We start from the raw sequence: 19,206 nt of genomic DNA, 5'->3' as shown, positions 1-19,206 counted from the left end.
AATAACAGTGTTATAAATGTGTTGGATATTTTGAAATATTTGTAACAAAATAGTGAAAAACATGTCTCATTGACTTGTTTACTTGCAGAGAAGGGCTTTGACAAATTGAATTTGGCTTTCTCTTTTTGTTTCAGGATTTTGTTTTGGTTTGGTTTTTTGGAAGATATAAACTTTGGAGAGAACTTTATAAAATGGGTAAGGTCAATTTACACTTCACAAAAAATACAAATAATTGTTAACGAGATTTAACAAAACACTCTTTTATGAAAAAAGAAGCAAGACAGGAATGTCCACTGTCTCCTCTTTTGTTTATTTTGGTTTTTGAAATACCAAATAGAGAGTTAAAACAAGATTGTAGCAGTAAAAATTAAAAAACAAACTTATAAATTAAGAGGTTTGCGGATAACCTGGAATTGGTTTTGGAATATCCTTTAAAGGAAATTGAAATATTAACAGGGAAAATTAAAAGAATTTGGGGCAATGACAGGTTTTAATATTAACAAACAGAAGATGATGGTGTTAATAAATAACATGAAAAAAATGAAAAACAGAAGATCAAACAGAATTGATGAATAAAATGCATTTTAAGATTGAAAAGATAGTAAAATATATGGGTGCCTGTCATTATGACAAATATGAATTTTATATTATTTAAAAATAATCATAGTAAGGTATAAAGTGAAGTAAAAATACACAATGAAAGATGATAAAAGCTGCAATTGTCACAGAGGTCGGAAAAGTTGTGTTTCTTATTAAATGCACAGCACTGGCCCATGAAGCCATGGAAAATGTATGACTAGGTTATATGCTTATAGGGCTTGTTTGACCCAGGTTTGATTAGATCTATTTTGCTGAAAACTTCTGACAACCTTTGAGAAGGGAACTGTATGTGCACATGGCCAAGTCAGATGACTACGGAGAGCTTATATAATGTAGAGGAGAAGGAGGCTATGCATTCTAGCCCTGTTTTATCCACAGAGCCAGCTGGGTGACTCCTTCTCTCAGTTCAAGGAACCTTGGCAAGAAAGTAGCAAACCACTTCTGAAAAGTCTTGCTAAGAAAGCTGCAGGGACTTCTCCAAGCATCACCAGGAATCAACACTTAGTTGAAGGCACAAAAACAAAAACAGCAGCAACGAAGTAACACTACCTATAAAAGGGCATTACATTGGATCAAACTTCTGGCTCTATTTCTATCTCCTGTTCAGTCTGAAACATAATACCTGTTACCTCAAGGCCAAACCACACAAAATGCCTCATTGTCTACGTAGTAACTACTTTGACTGCAAACATTGCCAGTAATTGTACTCAAAACATATACCTGACTTGCTTCTGGTTTTTAGCTTTTACGAAGAAACATATTCTATTTTTGTCTTATGAATAGAGAGGAGGAGGGTCGCTTTCAGGGTTCAATTACAATAACTTGTCATCTTTATTAAAGCAAATATTAACTCATTCCAATATACAGAATTTTTTTTATTTTATTTTTTAAAGTCCTGTTGGGTACAAGAGCAGTGATTGTCTTAATAATATCAGCAGGCTTTCCTTGGTCAAGAGATGCACTAACTTCCAGGTTTCAGACAAAAATGCAGAAATGGAGCAATTGTCCAGAGAATGTTATGACTATAGAAAAAGAGAGGAAAGCGGCTGGCGTGTGATAAAAAAAATCAGTTGAAATCTAAAGGTTTGCAATTCTGAGCTGGATAAGTGATTCTTTAGGTTGATGTGTATGCATGCCATTGAAAGCTGTGCATGATTTGTTTGCAACAGCTAGGGTGTTGTTAGCTCAATAGGCAAGATGACAACAACACCCATGAGGTCCAGAAAGTCAAGATGGAAATTATCTTGGAAGCTGAAAACCTTGCTCCTTTTTTTTTTTTTTACATATATCAACTCTGAACTATGATGAGCTACATGGTTAGATCTAGGATTTTCTGATTTATTTTCTTCTGTTTCAGGCAGACTTTTCCTTGTAATCATTAAGTATAGTTTAGGTCTTATACCTAATTCACTATGTGTTTCCTCTAGTCAATGAAGGTCTACCAAAACCTTTACTACCACACTGTAGGTGTGGCTTATGCAGGACACCCTGCATTTTCGTTCAACATCTTCCAGTGCAAATTGGGTGCTCTGGGGTGGAGCTCCATTTTCGCTACCCACTGCATTCCCCAGTAGCCCACCCCTGCCTCTAGTGAGAAAACTCAACACCTGGGTTTTGGTAATGATGATAGGAGAGAGCTTCACACATTTCAAAACAAAGATTTGGAGTTGGATATGCCCTGAGGGCTATACCTTCCCTGTTCCTAATGTCAAAGAAAGAAGAGAAGCCGACATCACTAAGATACTGATTTGGAATTCTAGACTTTCTAAAATCTTTGACTCTGCTCTGTACATTTCTGTTAAAATCAAAAGCCTTCCAATATTAACTCTGCATACCACCATTCTTGTTTCTTGTAGAAGTACTGAAATTTGCTCACACATTCATTCATTCAAAGCTGCATGAGCACCCATCTATCAGAAGAAACAGAAGTGCATTCATAAGAATGAGCCATGGAGTAATGCAGCTGATACATCTTTTGGCATAGTACACCATCGTCTTTTCCTAAGACAAAGCTGACATATCTGTGCTGTCCATTCCATTGCGTGGACCTGGTTCATTTTATGCTTTGTTTCTGGCTTAGCAAGAGATATACACAAACCCATTATGGCTTAGCGTTGCATGCAAAGCAAATAACTATGAGTTGTTTAACAAATCATACCTGAGATCTTATCTTAAAATAAACTCATATTGTGGAATTCTCTTCCAGGAGACAGGCAGCTGGTTTTATCTGGACCTCCTTTTAAGCAAATCTCTAAAGTCCTGTTTCCCTTGACTTCTACATTCTATGGGTAATTGCCATTTGTGGGTTTTAAAATGATTTTTTTCTAGAAATGGTTTACTGTACTTAAAATGGGTCATATTTCATGTATTTTCCTCCGCCCCTTTCTTTGTTTTTGCTAAAATTAAAAATAAATTCACTGCATACATTTCCTCTTTAGTAAATCTTGTTTTAACTGGAAAAGGGAAACTATTAAAGAATCAGTGGGAATACCAAGAATGATTACTAATTTAAAAGCCTCCATTCTGCCTTTTCTAAAATCCCCTTGTGCATGAGTCAGAACCGTTGAATGATAAACACCTCCTCTGGAGATATTCCTAACCTCCTTTAAAAGGTCATTTCCCTCCCCCCACCCCCAATCCTTTCAATTCCCCACAGCTTTGCCAGACACGGGAAGTAACTTCTCGGGCCCCTGTGGCTGAAATGGAAGATAGAGGTACAATGCAGTAATGACCCTCTTCTCTAGACACCCCTGGTATATGCCAGCTAGCAGAAATTATTTTTGAAAGACTTTGGCCTGAGAAAGTTCCCTCAGAATGAGTGTTTCTGATCCGATTTCCTTTATCTGACTTTCAAGATCTTTCAAAAGTTAGCTTTCCATATTTTTTTACCTTTGCCTGTTGATACTGATTTCATTCAAATAATCTATTGCCCAATGGCCCTTCTTATTCAAAATATTCTTCTGCTAATTCCTCTTTTTTGCCAGGTCCTAAAGCCTGATCTCCTGGGTTTTATGGCTCTAATCTAGATTGTTATTGAGAATTATCTTTCCAAGTTCCTCTTTCAATAAATCAATGAATCAATGAAATCAATAATCAATCCATGCCTATTTATCATCTGCTTTCAAGAATATTTTCTCCATATGGCTTAAGTGACTAAACTCTGGTGCATATTATCCAATCCATTGTGGCGTGTCAACATAGAGTCCTTCCACTGTTCCCAAATCATATGTGATCCCATGGCATCTTCTCAGTAATTTATTTACACATTTATTTATAAATCAGTCCATTTATTTCTAGCTCAACTGTAGTTCATCTCAGAATTTCAAAGGCTTAAAGCCCCTGAGAACTTGTCAACAGAAACCTTCATATCATTCACAGCAATAGTATTCTTGGCATTTCAAGATCAGAAGATTTGTTCATCAGCTTCAAATTGCTTTTGAGTGGCTGAGAACTGAAAATGGTGGCAGCTTTGAAATGCTTTTTGTCTATCAACTGAGTTTACATAATTAGTTATATGTTCTACTTTATATATGGTTAGTAGAATCCGAGACCACGCTACAAGGAATAAATTGGAATCACTTTATAATATGTAAATAGATATATTGCTCTTGAGTTAAAATGGTATATATAAGAAATGCCCCCAATTTGGTGGAGGGGTGTGATAGTCACTGAGCACTTGCTGTATGTTGTGTGTGTGTTTTATATTCTATATTTTAAAATCAATTAAAAAATTATAATATATTATTTAAAATCAATTATAAAATTTATAATATAATATAAAGTAGAATATATATATGTGTGTGTGTGTGTGTGTGTGTGTGTTCTACTTTACTCCTCAGAGTATATGACAAACACAGGTCAAAATCAAATACATATCACACTATATGCCTGAGGATGGTGGATGACAACTGGCAGCTTTGAGATCTATAACAGATTATCAATTATTATTATTATTATTATTATTATTATTATTATTATTATTATTATTATTATTATTATTAGATTTGTATGCCGCCCCTCTCCGCAGACTCGGGGCAGCTCACAACAGTGATAAAAACAATACATAATGACAAATCTAATAATTAGAATCTAAGATAACAATTATACATATAAAAATCTAAAAGAGAAACCCCAGTATATAAAGCATACATACAGTCATATTATGCACAGAAAATACATATGCAAGGGGAAAGTGTCTCAGTTTCCCCCAAGCTTGACGACAGAGGTGGGTTTTGAGGAGTTTACGAAAGGCAAGGAGGGTGGGGGCAGTCAGGGCCGCTGATAGACGGGTACTACAGGGAGCCCCGTACCGGGCCCGGTGATTAGAGGGGCCCCGCATTAACGCCGTCAATCAGAGCTTCCCTTCGGTAAAAGAAAAATAACCCGGATGAATAGACGTGAGGGAAACTCGAGGCGCCTTCCCAAAGCAAAAGAAGGGAGGTTTGTTGTCGTGTGGGGCTGGTCTTCAGAACCCGGTTGTAACTTATACCAGCATTTCCCAACCGGTGCGCTCCTGCTCGATGCCGCGGTTTTCGGCGCTCTCCTGCTGGGCCCCAAAGAAGGAAGGCAGGAAGAAGGAGAGCTTCATTCTTCGCGCCTTTTTCCCGCCTTCCTTCTTTGGGGCCCAGCAGGAGAGCGCCGAAAACCGCGGCATCGAGCAGAAGCCGGGGGACAGCTGTGAGCGGGAGCCCCAGGACGGAAGTACCGGCAGCGCCCCACCCAGCTGGAACTTTCCTGGCGTCGGCGGCAAGTGTCCTTTGTGGCCCGGTGGGAGGGCACTGGCGGTAGGAGGGGTTGCAGCTGCAGCAGCCGCAAGCAGTCGCGGGGAGATGGTGGCGGCGAGAGAGAGCTCCAGGCGGCGGCGAGAGGGAGCGCTATCTCTCTCTCTCTCAGCTGACTGCAAGCGGGAGCCCTGACGTGGCGGTTGGACGTGCTGCTGGACGTCGTACATGCTGGCGCTGCGGGCCTGGCATATACGGTGTCCAGCAGCACGTCCAGCTGCCGCCGTCAGGGCTCCCGCTTGCAGTCAGCTGAGAGAGAGAGAGAGAAAGAAAGAGAGACATATAAGAGAGACAGATAGAGAGATTAAGAGAGACATAGCAAGAGAGGCAGAGAAAGAGAGACAGAGCAAGAAAGAAAGACAGCAAGAGAGGCAGAGAAAGAGAGATAGAGAAAGACAGAGAGAAAGAGAGACATAGCAAGAGAGGCAGAGAGAGAGAAAAAGAAAGAGAGACATAGCAAGAGAAAAAGAGACTTAGCAAGAGAGGCAGAGAGAGAGAGACAGAGCAAGAAAGAAAGACAGCAAGAGAGGCAGAGAAAGAGAGATAGAGAAAGAGAGAGAGAAAGAGAGATAGAGAAAGAGAGAGAGAAAGAGAGACATAGCAAGAGAGGCAGAGAGAGAGAAAAAGAAAGAGAGACATAGCAAGAGAAAAAGAGACTTAGCAAGAGAGGCAGAGAGAGAGAGACAGAGCAAGAAAGAAAGACAGCAAGAGAGGCAGAGAAAGAGAGATAGAGAAAGAGAGAGAGAAAGAGAGACATAGCAAGAGAGGCAGAGAGAGAGAAAAAGAAAGAGAGACAGCAAGAGAAAAAGAGAGACTTAGCAAGAGAGGCAGAGAGAGAAAGAAAGAGAGACAGAGAGAGAGAAAGAGAGAGAAAGAAAGAGAGAGAGATAGCAAGAGAGGCAAAGAGAAAGAGACATAGCAAGACAGTGAAAGAGAGAGAGAAAAAAGCAAGAAAGAGATAGCAAGGGAGATAGACAGAGAGAGAGAGCAAGGGAGAGAGAAAGACAGAGGAAGGGAAGGAGGGAGAGAGAAAGAGAGCAAAAAAGAGAGGAAGAAAGAAAGAAAGAGGGGTGGAGAGAGAGAAAGAAGGGAAGGAAGGAAAAGAGAGAAAGAGGGAGAAATAGAGCGAAAGGGAGGAAGAGAGAGGGGTTTTTTGTCCAAACTTTTCTTTAGCCCGCCCCCCGCCCCCCCTTTCAATGTTCCCCAGGATTTTGAAAATATGAATAATGTGCCGCGGCTCAAAAAAGGTTGGGAAACACTGACTTATACAACGATAGAATCCCTGTATTATCAGAGGGTCTCCAACCTTGGCGACTTTAAGACTTGCGGACTTCAACTCCCAGAGTTCCCCAGGCAGCTTCGCTGGCTGAGGAACTCTAGGAGTTGAAGTCCGCAAGTCTTAAAGTCGCCAAGATTGGAGACCTCCTGCTCTATCTACACTGCTCAAAAAAATAAAGGAAACACTTAAACAACACAATATAACTCCAAGTAAATCAAACTTCTGTGAAATCAAACTGTCCACTTAGGAAGCAACGCTAATTGACAACTTGGAGTTTATATTGTGTTGTTTAAGTGTTCCCTTCACCTTTTTTTGAGCAGTGTACTTTGAAATTAACTTGGATACCACGGGCTCGTTCAGACCTGCGTTCACCGATGGGCGTAAAAACTAGATCGAAAAGGATATTGAGATGTGAAGCAATATGAAATTGTATTTGGGGTTTTTTTAACAGCTCCTATTTTAATACCAATGATAACTACACAACCCCCTGGATAATTAGAATAGAATAACAGTGGGAAGGCACCTTTGAGGTCTTCTAGTCTAACCCCCTGCTTAGACAGGAATCCTACACTACTTCAGACAGATGATTTTTTTTTTTTAAAGTAGTTATTATGTAAACATTAAAAAAATAAGATAGTACATAATCTATCATTTTACAATATACTTATTTGTTTGTTTAAATTTTGTATTTGCATTTTATAAGACAAGCAACAAAACAACACAACATAACAAACACCACCCCCGTCCCTTTTGAACTGTTATCCTCACAGTTCCTTCTTTATATAGTTATATGGCCTGTAACATCAGCGGTTATTATATGATTATTCTATAGTTCCAGTAAAACTAAGGTCAAGTTGTTGCTATCATAATCTTATGAATAAAGTTAATTCTGGGAACATCGGGTTTTATTTACAGCTATTTTCAGATGATTATCTAACATCTTCTTTAAAACTTAAAAAAAGTAGTTTTAAAATGGCGGGGGGGGGCAGACACTTAGGCTGTATGGGGCCCCAAAATTCCTGATGGCGGCCCTGGGGGCAGTCCTAATCTTTGGGGGAGCTGATTCCAGAGGGCCGGAGCCACCACAGAGAAGGCTCTTCCCCTGGGTCCCGCCAGACGACATTGTTTAGTCGACAGGACCCGGAGAAGACCAACTCTGTGGGACATAACCGGTCGCTGGGATTCATGCGGCAGAAGGCGGTCTCGCAGATAACCTGGTCCGGTGCCATGAAGGGCTTTATAGGTCATAACCAACACTTTCAATTGTGACTGGAAACCAATGCAATACCACATGCAACAATGATAAACAGGTCAACAATCCAAAAATAAGTTTTGTTCTATTAAAAGATGAGAAATAAATAGAAATTAGTATAGCAGGGATGGGCAGCAGGGCCACAGCACTTATTCTACCATGATGGGTTCTAATACTGGATCCTCATCCCTAGCATTCCAGATGACTTTTCAGAGTCCAGAACCAGTGTACAGGAATGCTTTGGAATGCAGAAATTTTTGTGGTTTTTTTTTTAACAGACGCAACTTCAGTAATTTTCCATTTGTCTTCATGCTATTTTTGTCAGTGTTTGATTTGTAATGTTGTGGCAGAGAAAGCGGAATATGAGAGTGTGTTTTAAACACACGCATTCTGAGTAATGTGTTTTTATAATGCCTTTATAATAAAAGAAAAGTTAAATAGAAATGAGAAATGCTAAAACATAGAACTTCATCAGAGTTGGAAGGGACCTTGTAGTGCAATCCCTGCTTTAGTAAGAGGAACTATACCATTTCAGGCAAATGGCTATCCAGTCTCTTCTCAAAAGTCTCCAGTGAAGAAGTCTATAACTTCTTTGGGCCAGCCATTTCAACTGGTTGATTGTTTTCATTATCAGATGCAAATCCACCTCAAGGATCAAGAAGGTGCTCTAAAATTTAGGGGAGAGCCAGGACATCCCTCCCAGCCAATTCAGTATTTATTTATTATTTATTTATTAACAGGAGTTGTATGCCACCCCTCTCTGAGGACTCGGGGCGGCTCACAACATATTAAGTACGAAACAGCATACATCTCAAAAGAATCCAATTAATATGACTAAAAGAACTTAAAAACTCCAATATAATTTAAAAAAAAACATTCATCACCATTCACTCCATAAATACACTAAAACACTCATTGGTCAGGGGGGCTAGAATCTAATGGCCCAGACCTGGCAGCATAAATAGGTCTTTAAACTAGGCAAGGAGAGTGGGGGCAGTGTGAGTCTCCAGGGGGAGCTGAATCCAGAGGGCTGGGCCCCCCACAGAAAAGGCTCTTCCCCTGTCAAACGACATTGTCTGGTTGATGGGACCTAAGGAGGCCGACTCTGTGGGACCTGACTGGGCACTGGGATTCATGCGGCAGAAGGCAGTCTGGCCTGATGCCATATAGGGATTTGTAGGTCATAACCAACACTTTGAATTGTGTCTGGAAACTAATTGGCAGTCAGTGCAGTCCACGGAGTGATGGTGAAATATGGATATGCCTTGGAAGGCTCATAACAGCTCGTGCGGTTGCATTTTGGATTATTTGAAGTTTCTGAACACTCTTCAAAGGTAGCCCCATGTAGAGAGCATTGCAATAGTCAAACCTCGAGGTGATAAGGGTGTGAGTGACTGTGAGCAAAGACTCCCTGTCCAAATAGGGCCGCAACTGGTGCACCAGGCGAACCTGGGCAAACGCCCCCCTTGCCACAGCCAAAAGATGGTGTTCTAAGTCAGTTGTGGATTGAGGAGGATGCCCAAGTTGTGAACCCTCTCTGAGGGTAATGGACGGACAGATGGATGTGTCCTTGGGAGGCAGTACCCACAGCCACTCTGTCTTGTCTGGATTGAGCTTGAGTCTGTTGGCACCCATCCAGACCTGACAGCCTCCAGACACCGGCACATTACTTCCACTGTTTCACTGAGTGGACAGGGGGGGGAGGTGTATAGCTGAGTTTTATCAGCGTACTGTATCCAATTTTTAAAGCTGAAATGTTTTTGCCCCTCTGCCCCTCAATTGTCTGTTATTTTTTGTCATTTTAGTAGGAAACACATTGGAGAAGACTGTCATCCCCAATCAAATTTATTTCCTTTTCCTAAATCACTAAAATATATATGTACTCATAAGAATACACTGTCGGCCTTTATGCAAATTCAACAAGTAGCATAAGAAAACAGTTCCGATATATGTACATGTGTGAGAGCAAGTAATGGAGAAAACATCAAAATCACTTTCTAGATGCAGTGCCTACATTCCCATAAAATGCTGCCACCTCTTAGATGTAAGGGTTAGGGTTATATGGTGGAGATTGGCTATGTAAGGCAAGTACACTTACTCCAGTTCATTTAAAGATCTGCTCACCCCCTTCATACAACAGGCTCCATTGTGGAAATACAACCCCATTTATTTGGTTTCGGTTCAGTGGACTGGGCTAACCCAGAAAATAGGTTAATTTAACTGCACTCCAACTACCCTACAGAAATCAGGCTTACCTTTTATTGGGCTCTTAAGGGGAACAAGCATATCCGCCTGCATCTGTGTCAGCAGGTTGAAGGTGTCCCTCTGAGAAGGCTGCAGGATCTCCTTTAAGAAAACAGCCATTATTCAGGCTTACTAATGTACAGCCGGCACTACGTATGTCTTCCTGTCTTTTCTGCTCCAGAGACAAGGACTGACGTGTGCACTTTAGAGTTGCTTGTTCCTGTCAGTAAACAGGGTTGCCATAGAGCTGCTGTGATGAAGCTGTGCTCAAAGCAGCTGCTCGAGGCTCAGGCTGCACAATGCAGAATTTACAGGCCACCCAACTGAATAAGGGCCTTTTTCTTCATTGTCTGTGGGACAAGAAGCTGAACTACAAATGAGGTATCTTATGGCCATCTAATGTTAACGTCAGGCTACCTTCCGTCTTCATTATCCCTGGATCAGAGCCTCAAGTGCCTCTTATAAAACAAAAAGAATGTCTACTCTTTCCCTTTCTGGGATCAATGGCTAGAAAGAAATACTACTTGCACACTCTTAAAGTGACCTTAGATTTTTCCAAGCCTTTTGTCTTCAAACAGAAGCTTTTATTTCCCTTTTAACTCAATCCCAAATAGCCACAACAACAACAACAACAACAACAACAACAACAACAACAACAACAACAAACCACAGATATTTTGTAACATGCTCTTTATGTAGCCCTTTAAAACCATTTGGAAACTTCAGTTGTCATAGTATTTCCAGACTTAATTCCAAAACGTTACGGGACCTCAATCAGCCCTCTATTTATTCCTTTATTTATATTTGTATTGATAATATATAAAGAAATAACACTGTTTATATACATGATATTGGTACTAATAAGAGAGAAACTTAAGACAAGGGTGGTAAGTATGCTGGTGCATTTATGCACGCCCCTTGCTGACCTCTTAACCCTTGCCAGTCTGGTCTCTCCCAGATAAATTGGATAGAGTTCTATCATTTTTCAGCCAACTCCTTTAGAGGACAACACATCATAAAAGGCTGCCCAGGGTCATAGTCTCAAATACTAGTTCAGGACTCAGATAAACTTCCCTGTTGAATGCTAGGTCAGCGTCAACAGTTCAGAAAACGAGAAGCTGACACAGCAGAATTTTTAGCCCCAATTATTGTTCTGGAGACTACAATATTTTTTTGAAAATAAAAATGTTTGGAGACTACAGCCAACCTAGAAATAAAAAAAGACAGGGAGAGGTGGTTTGAGTGGGTGGATGGGAGTATTTTAAAAAGTAACCTTATAGTTGGTCTTCTATTGAATAGATGTTTTGAGATTGGTCATATTCATGAAGGCAATTTTGTTATAAGAGGACCTACATCATGCTTCCATTCTCTGGGTCTACAAGGCCCCAAAGGTTGTTCCTCAATCAATATTTTGGCCAGCTAAAGGCAGTAATAGCAATATCACTTGGACTTATACACTCTCCATAATCAGTGAAGGGCTACCAATTTTTTTACTACCACACTGTGGGCGTGGCTTATGCAGGACACCCTGTGTTTTCTTTCAACATTTTTCAGTGCAAATTGGGTGCCCTGGGGTGGAGCTTCATTTTTGCTACCCCACTGCGTCCCGTCCCCCCATCCAGATAGCCGCCCACCCCTGTCCATAATGCTTTACAGAACTCTCTGAGTAGTTTACAAATGTCACCATCTTGCCCCCAACAATCTGGGTCCTCATTTTACTGATCTTAGAAGGGTAGAAGGCTGAGTCAACCTTCAACCCATCAGAATTTAATTCCGGGCTGTGGGCAGAGTTAGCCTGCCATGCTGCATTCTAAGCACTGCTTCACCATGGCTCCTATGGTATACATGTATATATTATATCTGACATAATGACAAGTAGTTTTAGCTACAAGTGCATGGGAAGTTGGTTTTGAGACATCGCCACAGTCCTCTTATTTATTTATTTTTATTTATTTATTAGAGTTAGAGGGGACCTTGTAGGTCAGTGATGGCAAACCTATGGCATGGGTGCCACAGGTGGCACACAGAGCCATATCTTCTGGCACATGAGCCGTTGTAGCTCAGCTCCAATGTGCATGTGTGTGTTGGCCAGCTGATTTTTGGCTCACACAGAGGCTTTGGGAGGGCATTTTTGGCTTCCAGAGAGCCTCTGGAGTGGTGAGAGAGGGCATTTTTGCCCTCCCCTGGCTCTAGGGAAGCCTTTGGAGTCTGGGGAGGGTGAAACACGAGCCTACTGGGTCCACCAGAAGTTGGGAAACAGGCCATTTCTGGCTGCCAGAGGGCCTCAGGGATATGGGGGAAGCTGTTTTAACCCTCCCCAGGCATTGAATTATGGGTGTGGACACACACATGCACAATAATGTGTGCCCACGCTCTTTTGGCACCTGAGAAAAAAAGGTTCACAATCACTGCTGTAGGTCATCTAGTCCAACCCCCATCCCCAAGCAAGAGACCCTACACCATTTCAGACAAATGGAAGTCCAATCTCCCAAAGTGTTAGAGTGTTCACAACCTCCACAAGCTATTCCACTGACCACAGCTATTTCCAGATCCTACCCTCTCCCAGATTTCAGCCTCGAAAGGTTTTGCACACCTCTGATCCTGGCCTTGATGGACTTTCCATCCAGTCGTTTGAGATCATTGTATTTGGGTAGCCCAGTATTAATAGCCTCTTCTTCTTCTTCCTGGATGGTGGTGTACTGCAATGGTTTAATCGCCTCCTTCTTTGTGTTGCTGTAGTTCTCTAATTGAAGATAAGATTCCCAAGCAGTATAAGCAGTTTGGTCATCTAAAGAGAAACAGACAAAATAATAACCCAACTGTTGTTCCATGCTCGTGCTTCTGGAAGCTCCCCTGATGTAAATCAATGTGGTATTCTCCTACAGTTAACATGGCATTGTGATTGCTTGTTGGACCCAGTATTGTGACATCAATGATGTCAGCAATCCAGTTACTATTTCCTTTCAGGAAATTTGCATCTTGTAGCTTTGCTAGTTTCAATGTTTGTTAGGATATAAAGATTAAAAACTAAGAATATAGGTTAGAGTGGGATGAAACTTGACTTACTTATATAAGGGTACAGCTTGGTGGATTTCTAAAAACTAAAAGTGGAGGCAAGGAAGAATTAAAGGCCAAGAAAAATATGATATATCTCATAGTGGATATATCAGAACCCTGTCTAACGCAATCAGGATTTCCCTTGAGAAGGGCATAAAATAAGTCTTGAGGATTGTACAAAGGACTGCATGTGGACAGTGAGATATAAAACTGGAATTTGTGGTAAAAGCAGGAAATAGGCAAAGTTTATTTATTTTAGTTAGGTTTCAATTTCAAGGCCCTCCAACTACATAGCAACTCTGGCTGGCTTACAAATAAAAATTAAAGGTAAACAAAATAAGACAGCTAACTGGTATTAAAACTCAAAAAAGCCAAGCAGACAATAACCAATCAAAGAGGCTCCACCCGCATCCTAGCCCAAGGCTTGGGGAAAATCTGAATTAAATACAACCTACTTCTTTTTCATTAACTGATTTCTAACAATGTAACTGAAACATTCTTTAAACCACAAGATTTATATCTAACTAGATGATTGACCGTTTGGCAGAGAGCAGCTGAGGAAGAGGCTGGAAACCAGGATTCCTGTCTTGGCTTATTTATTTATTTTAGTTATTTTATTAATTGGATTAGTATGCTACCTCTCTCTGAGGACTTGGGGCAGCTCACAACATAATAAAAAAAATACAATATCAAAAATCCAATTAATGTAACTAACTACTCTAAAACCCTGGAGCATTAAAAATTCATTCAGTCACATTCAGACAACGAGCATACATCACATTCTTCAGCTGGAATCTCGGGTCTAATGATCCCAAGCCTGGCGACATAGATGGATTTTCAAGTTCTTATGGAAGACGAGGAGGGTGGGAGATGCTCCAGTGATGCCCGAATCTGAAGATGTTTTGCATATAAATTACATGTACTACTACTGAGCTATCACATTCCCATAGAAGGGAAGAGGAGTTTTGGAAAGTAAAGAAGCACTGAACAGAAAGCAGGGAATAAGTCTGTGGAGAACTAGTCAATAACATCATAGGATCAAATCACCCTCTGATGATCAGGATGATTAGAAGGTTAGCAAGCCATGGCCAGGTAATGAACACACTTGTAAGTGGATCACAAGCTTCCTAACAGAGAGGAAGCAGCAGGTGAAGCTAGGAAAAATCACATCATATACATGTACAATTAGCACAGGTGCCCCCCGAGGCTGTGTACTCTCACCACTTCTCTTCTCTCATTACACTAATGACTGCATCTCAAACGATCCATCCGTTAAACCAGTGTTTCCCAACCTTTTTTGAGCCGCGGCACATTATTCATATTTTCAAAATCCTGGGGAACACTGAACGGGGGGACAGGAGGGGCGCGGGGGGGCTAAAGAAAAGTTTGGACAAAAAAAATATCTCTTCCTCCATTTCACTCTATTTCTCCCTCCCTCTTTCTCTCTCTTCCTTCCTTCCCTTCTTTCTATCTCTCCATCCCTCTTTCTTTCTTCCTCTCTTTTTTGCTCTCTTTCTCTCTCCCTCCTTCCCTTCCTCTATGTCTTTCTCTCTCCCTTGCTCTTTCTCTGTCTCTCTTGCTATGTCTCTTTCTTTCTCTCTCTATCTCTTTCTCTCTGTCTCTTTCTCTGTCTCTCTCTCTGTCTCTCTTGCTATCTCTTTCTCTCTCTCTCTTTCTCTGTCTCTCTTGCTATCTCTTTCTCTCTCTCTCTCTCTGTCTCTCTTTCTCTCTCTTTCTCTCTCTCTTTCTGTGTCTCTTGCTATCTCTCTTTCTTTCTCGCTCTCTATATTTCTCTCTTTCTCTGTCTCTCTCTCTGTCTCTCTTGCTATCTCTTTCTCTCTCTCTCTCTTGCTATCTCTTTCTCTCTCTCTCTCTTGCTATCTCTTTCTTTCTTTTTCTCTCTCTCTCTTGCTATGTCTCTCTTTCTCTCTCTCTCGGGTGGGGGGTGGGGGCTAAAGAAAAGTTTGGACAAAAAAAATATCTCTTCCTCCATTTCACTCTATTTCTCCCTCCCTCTTTCCTCCCTCCCTCTTTCCATTGTATCTCATTCCCTCTTTCCTTTCTATCTCTCCCTCCCTCTTTCCTCCCTCCCTCTTTCCTTTCTATCTCTCCCTCCCTCTTTCCTTTCTATCTCTTCCTCCCTCTTTCCTCCCTCCCTCTTTCCTTTCTATCTATTTTCTTTCTATCTGTCCCTCCCTCTTTCCATTGTATCTCTCCCTCCCTCTTTCCTCCCTCCCTCTTTCCTTTCTATCTCTCCCTCCCTCTTTCCTTTCTATCTATTTTCTTTCTATCTCTCCCTCCCTCTTTCCTTTCTATCCTTCTCTCCGTCCCTCAGCGGCGGCAAAGAAGAAGGAAGGCAGGCTGCAGAGGGCACCGAGGACAAGAGCGCTCCCTCGCTCCCTCGCCCTCTGACTTCCCTCCCTTGCTGCTGAAGGGACGAGTGCGGGCACGAGCGCGCGTGCGGGCCCGTTGCAAGAAGTTTTTGTTTCTTTGTGTTTTCCTTCCCCCAGCTCACGGGAGAGAGAGAGAGAGAAATAAAGAGTGCAGCCAGGGAAAGTGGTCTCGAGCCGAGTGCGAACTGCAGGATGCGGCAAAGGACTCCTTGCCAACCAAAAAGGGGGTGGGGGTGGTGAAGGCAAAGCCTGGGAGGCAGGGAAGGGAAGAGCGGGAGACCCCCAGACAGAACAGCTGAGGGGAAGGAAAGACGGAAGGAGGGAGGGATTGAGAAGCGAAGCCAGGGAGGGCTGAGAGAAAAGGGGAGCGGCGTGCACGAGAGAGGGGGGGCGGGCATTCCCGAAACGGACGGAGAAAGCCCTCTCTCGCAGCGAAAGCGCTCCCAGCCAGGGGGCTGCGAGAGAGCGCATTCTCCATCCGTTTCGGGAAAGCCCGCCCCAGCACCCGCAGCGCCCCGCCCAGCTGGAGCTTCCCTAGGAGCTCCGCGGCACACCTGGCTGTGTCTCGCGGCACACTAGTGTGCCGCGGCACACCGGTTGGGAAATGCTGCGTTAAACTACTCAAGTTTGCAGATGATACAACAGTGATCGGACTAATTCGAGACAAAGATGAATCTGCATAGACGGGAGGTTGAACAATTATCCTTGTGGTGTGACCAGAACAATCTAGAACTGAACACATTCAAAACCGTAGAGATGGTGGTAGACTTTAGTAGAAACCCTTCCACTCTTTTACCTCTCACAATACTAGATAACACAGTATTAACGGTAGAGACCTTCAAATTTCTAGGTTCTATCATATCCCAAGACCTAAAATGGTCACTTAACATCAAAAACATCATCAAAAAAGCATAACAAAGAATGTTCTTTTTGCGCCAGCTCAGGAAGCTCAAACTGACCAAGGAGCTGCTGATACAGTTCTACAGAGGAATCACTGAGTCTGTCATCTGCACCTCTATAACTGTCTGGTTTGGTGCTGCAACCCAACAGGACCGACACAGACTTCAGAGGATAATCAGAACTGCAGAAAAAGCAATTGCTGCCAACCTGCCTTCCATTGAGGACCTATATAATGCATAAGTCAAAAAGAGGGTGGGGAAAATATTTACTAACCCCTCACATCCAGGACACAAACTATTTCAACTCCTATCCTCAAAACGTCGCTACAGAGCACTGCATATGAAGACAACTAGACACAAGAACAGTTTTCCCCCGAACGCCATCGCTCTACTAAACAAATAATTCCCTCAACACTGTCAGACTTTTTACTAATTCTGCACTTCTATTTCTACTAGTTTTTCTCATCATTCCTATCATCCTTTTCCTCCCACTTAGGACTGTATGACTGCAACTTGTTACTTGTATCCTAAGATTTTTATTAATATTGATTGTTTCTTCATTGCTTATTTGACCCCTGTGACAATCATTAAGTGTTGTACCACATGATTCTCGACAAATGTATCTTTTTCTTTTATGTACGCTGAGAGCATATGCAGCAAGACAAATTCCTTGTGTGTCCAATCACACTTGGCCAATAAAATTCTATTCTATTCCATTCTATTCTATTCTATTCTATAATCTGGATTGGAATGGCATCTGCCTATGTCCAGAAATATTTGCTAGCTAACGTTAGTGTCACTTCTTGAACTGATTAAGAAAATAAGTGACAGTGAAGGAATTGAGACTGGGAGTCAGACTGAAAGCTGTATACTTTTCAAATACATTCACTACAAAGACTGTTTACTGTAAAGATTGATCCTATAGTTAAGAAATAGTACAACAATCCAAAAAACACATTTTGTTGCTGTTAGATTTGACTTGCTGTTATCTAAGTGGGCATCTTGGCTAGACATGTCATTTCCAGTAAAAATAAAGACAGTATTTTCTAACTTCAGGTTTTAACTAAGATTTCTGTTACAAATTCTTTGCCTGAACTCCCAAAAGAGACTGATGAATTTAGAGTAGATTTTCAGTATATCCTGCTTTTATTTTGCACAGCACAAAATGGGGCATGTGATTAATTAATTAATTTAAAACATTTATATAACTGTCCATCTTATGACAAACTCTAGGCTGCTCCCAATCAGAAGAAAATGCACCTTCCTCCTTTTTTACCTACAACAATAACCATGTCACCACCCCAATCATCCAACTGGCTTCCGTACAAAAGGGAGGATCAGAACTCATAATCTCTCAGCTTCGGTTTCCAGCCCAGCACTTTAATGACTACACTAAACTGGTTTTCAGACTACCCAATATTATCTGATGCTGTACTTTTGTGGGATACAGTTTGGCAAATGATGCTACCAGCTTGGAAGAAATCTGAGAGAATACAAATTGCCCTAGCAGAAAGATTTGTGGGGAAGATTTCTCTGAAATTAAATCAAGCTGTCAAAGCAAGCAACTCTTTAGTTTTGGCACCATCCTAAAAAGACCTGAAGGTTTATTGCACCTGGCAGATTCAAATCAAACCCTCCTCTTGACAGAGTTCTTGCTTACTTAGGAGCTCTATACCTGATGTTGCAGAATGTTCTATTAGTGTCAAAAATATACTGCTCAAAAAAATAAAGGGAACACTCAAATAACACATCCTAGATATGAATGAATGAAATATTCTCATTGAATACTTTGTTCTGTACAAAGTTGAGTGTGCACAACAGCAGGTGAAATTGATTGTCAGACAGTGTTGCTTCCTAAGTGGACAGTTTGGTTTCACAGAAGTTTGATTTTTTTTGTAGTTATATTGTGTTGCTTAAGTGTTCCTTTTTTTTTTTTGAGCAGTGTAGTTGGATTAATCAGGAGCAGAAGAAATTTCAAATGCTGAGACTACAGAACCTCTCTTAGGCTTTTGGTTGCTATTTACATATAAACTACGGTTCTTAATCAACAACCATCCATGTGAAGAGCTCGCTGCTATTATATTCAACCAGTGGTGATATCTATTTAACTTCCCTACTGGTTCAGAAGTAAGCATGCCACCTCACACATGTTTTTCACCCTCTGTGCATGTTAAAAAAAGAAAACAGCAGCGTCTGGGTGGATGGGCGGAGCCTCACAATGCCGCCACTACCAGTTCTCTGAACCATCGGCAGCCGCCACTAAATTCTGCCTCCCAGCAAACAGTATAGATGATACTGTATACACACAGATGTATTTCTGTGCATGTGTTCCTGACTCTAAATTAAATTAAATTAAATTAAATTAAATTAAATTAAATTAAATAATTAAATTAAATTAAATTAAATTAAATTAAATTAAATTAAATTAAATTAAATTAAATTAAATTAAATTAAATTAAATTAAATTAAATTAAATTAAATTAAATTAAATTAAATTAAATTAAATTAAATTAAATTAAATTAAATTAAATTAAATTAAATTAAATTAAATTAAATTAAATTAAATTAAATTAAATTAAATTAAATTAAATTAAATTAAATTAAATTAAATTAAATTAAATTAAATTAAATTAAATTAAATTAAATTAAATTAAATTAAATTAAATTAAATTAAATTAAATTAAATTAAATTAAATTAAAT

General features: G+C 40.7%; 1 long non-coding RNA gene across 1 annotated transcript in view; it reads right to left on the bottom strand.

Moving 5' to 3' along the window:
* The window catches only part of LOC139158603 (uncharacterized), a 58,754-nt gene extending 48,318 nt beyond the window's left edge, over positions 1-10,436 (bottom strand). Inside the window, exon 1 of the long non-coding RNA XR_011557720.1 lies at positions 10,168-10,436. This is a non-coding gene — a long non-coding RNA (uncharacterized lncRNA). The remainder of the gene's footprint in view (positions 1-10,167) is intronic.
* Positions 10,437-19,206: the final 8,770 nt, after the last annotated feature.

Source organism: Erythrolamprus reginae, chromosome 2, assembly GCF_031021105.1.
Source record: "Erythrolamprus reginae isolate rEryReg1 chromosome 2, rEryReg1.hap1, whole genome shotgun sequence".
NCBI classification, from domain to species: domain Eukaryota; kingdom Metazoa; phylum Chordata; class Lepidosauria; order Squamata; family Dipsadidae; genus Erythrolamprus; species Erythrolamprus reginae.
The sequence above is the reverse complement of the archived record's forward strand: the minus strand, read 5'-3'. Positions and strand labels throughout refer to the sequence as shown.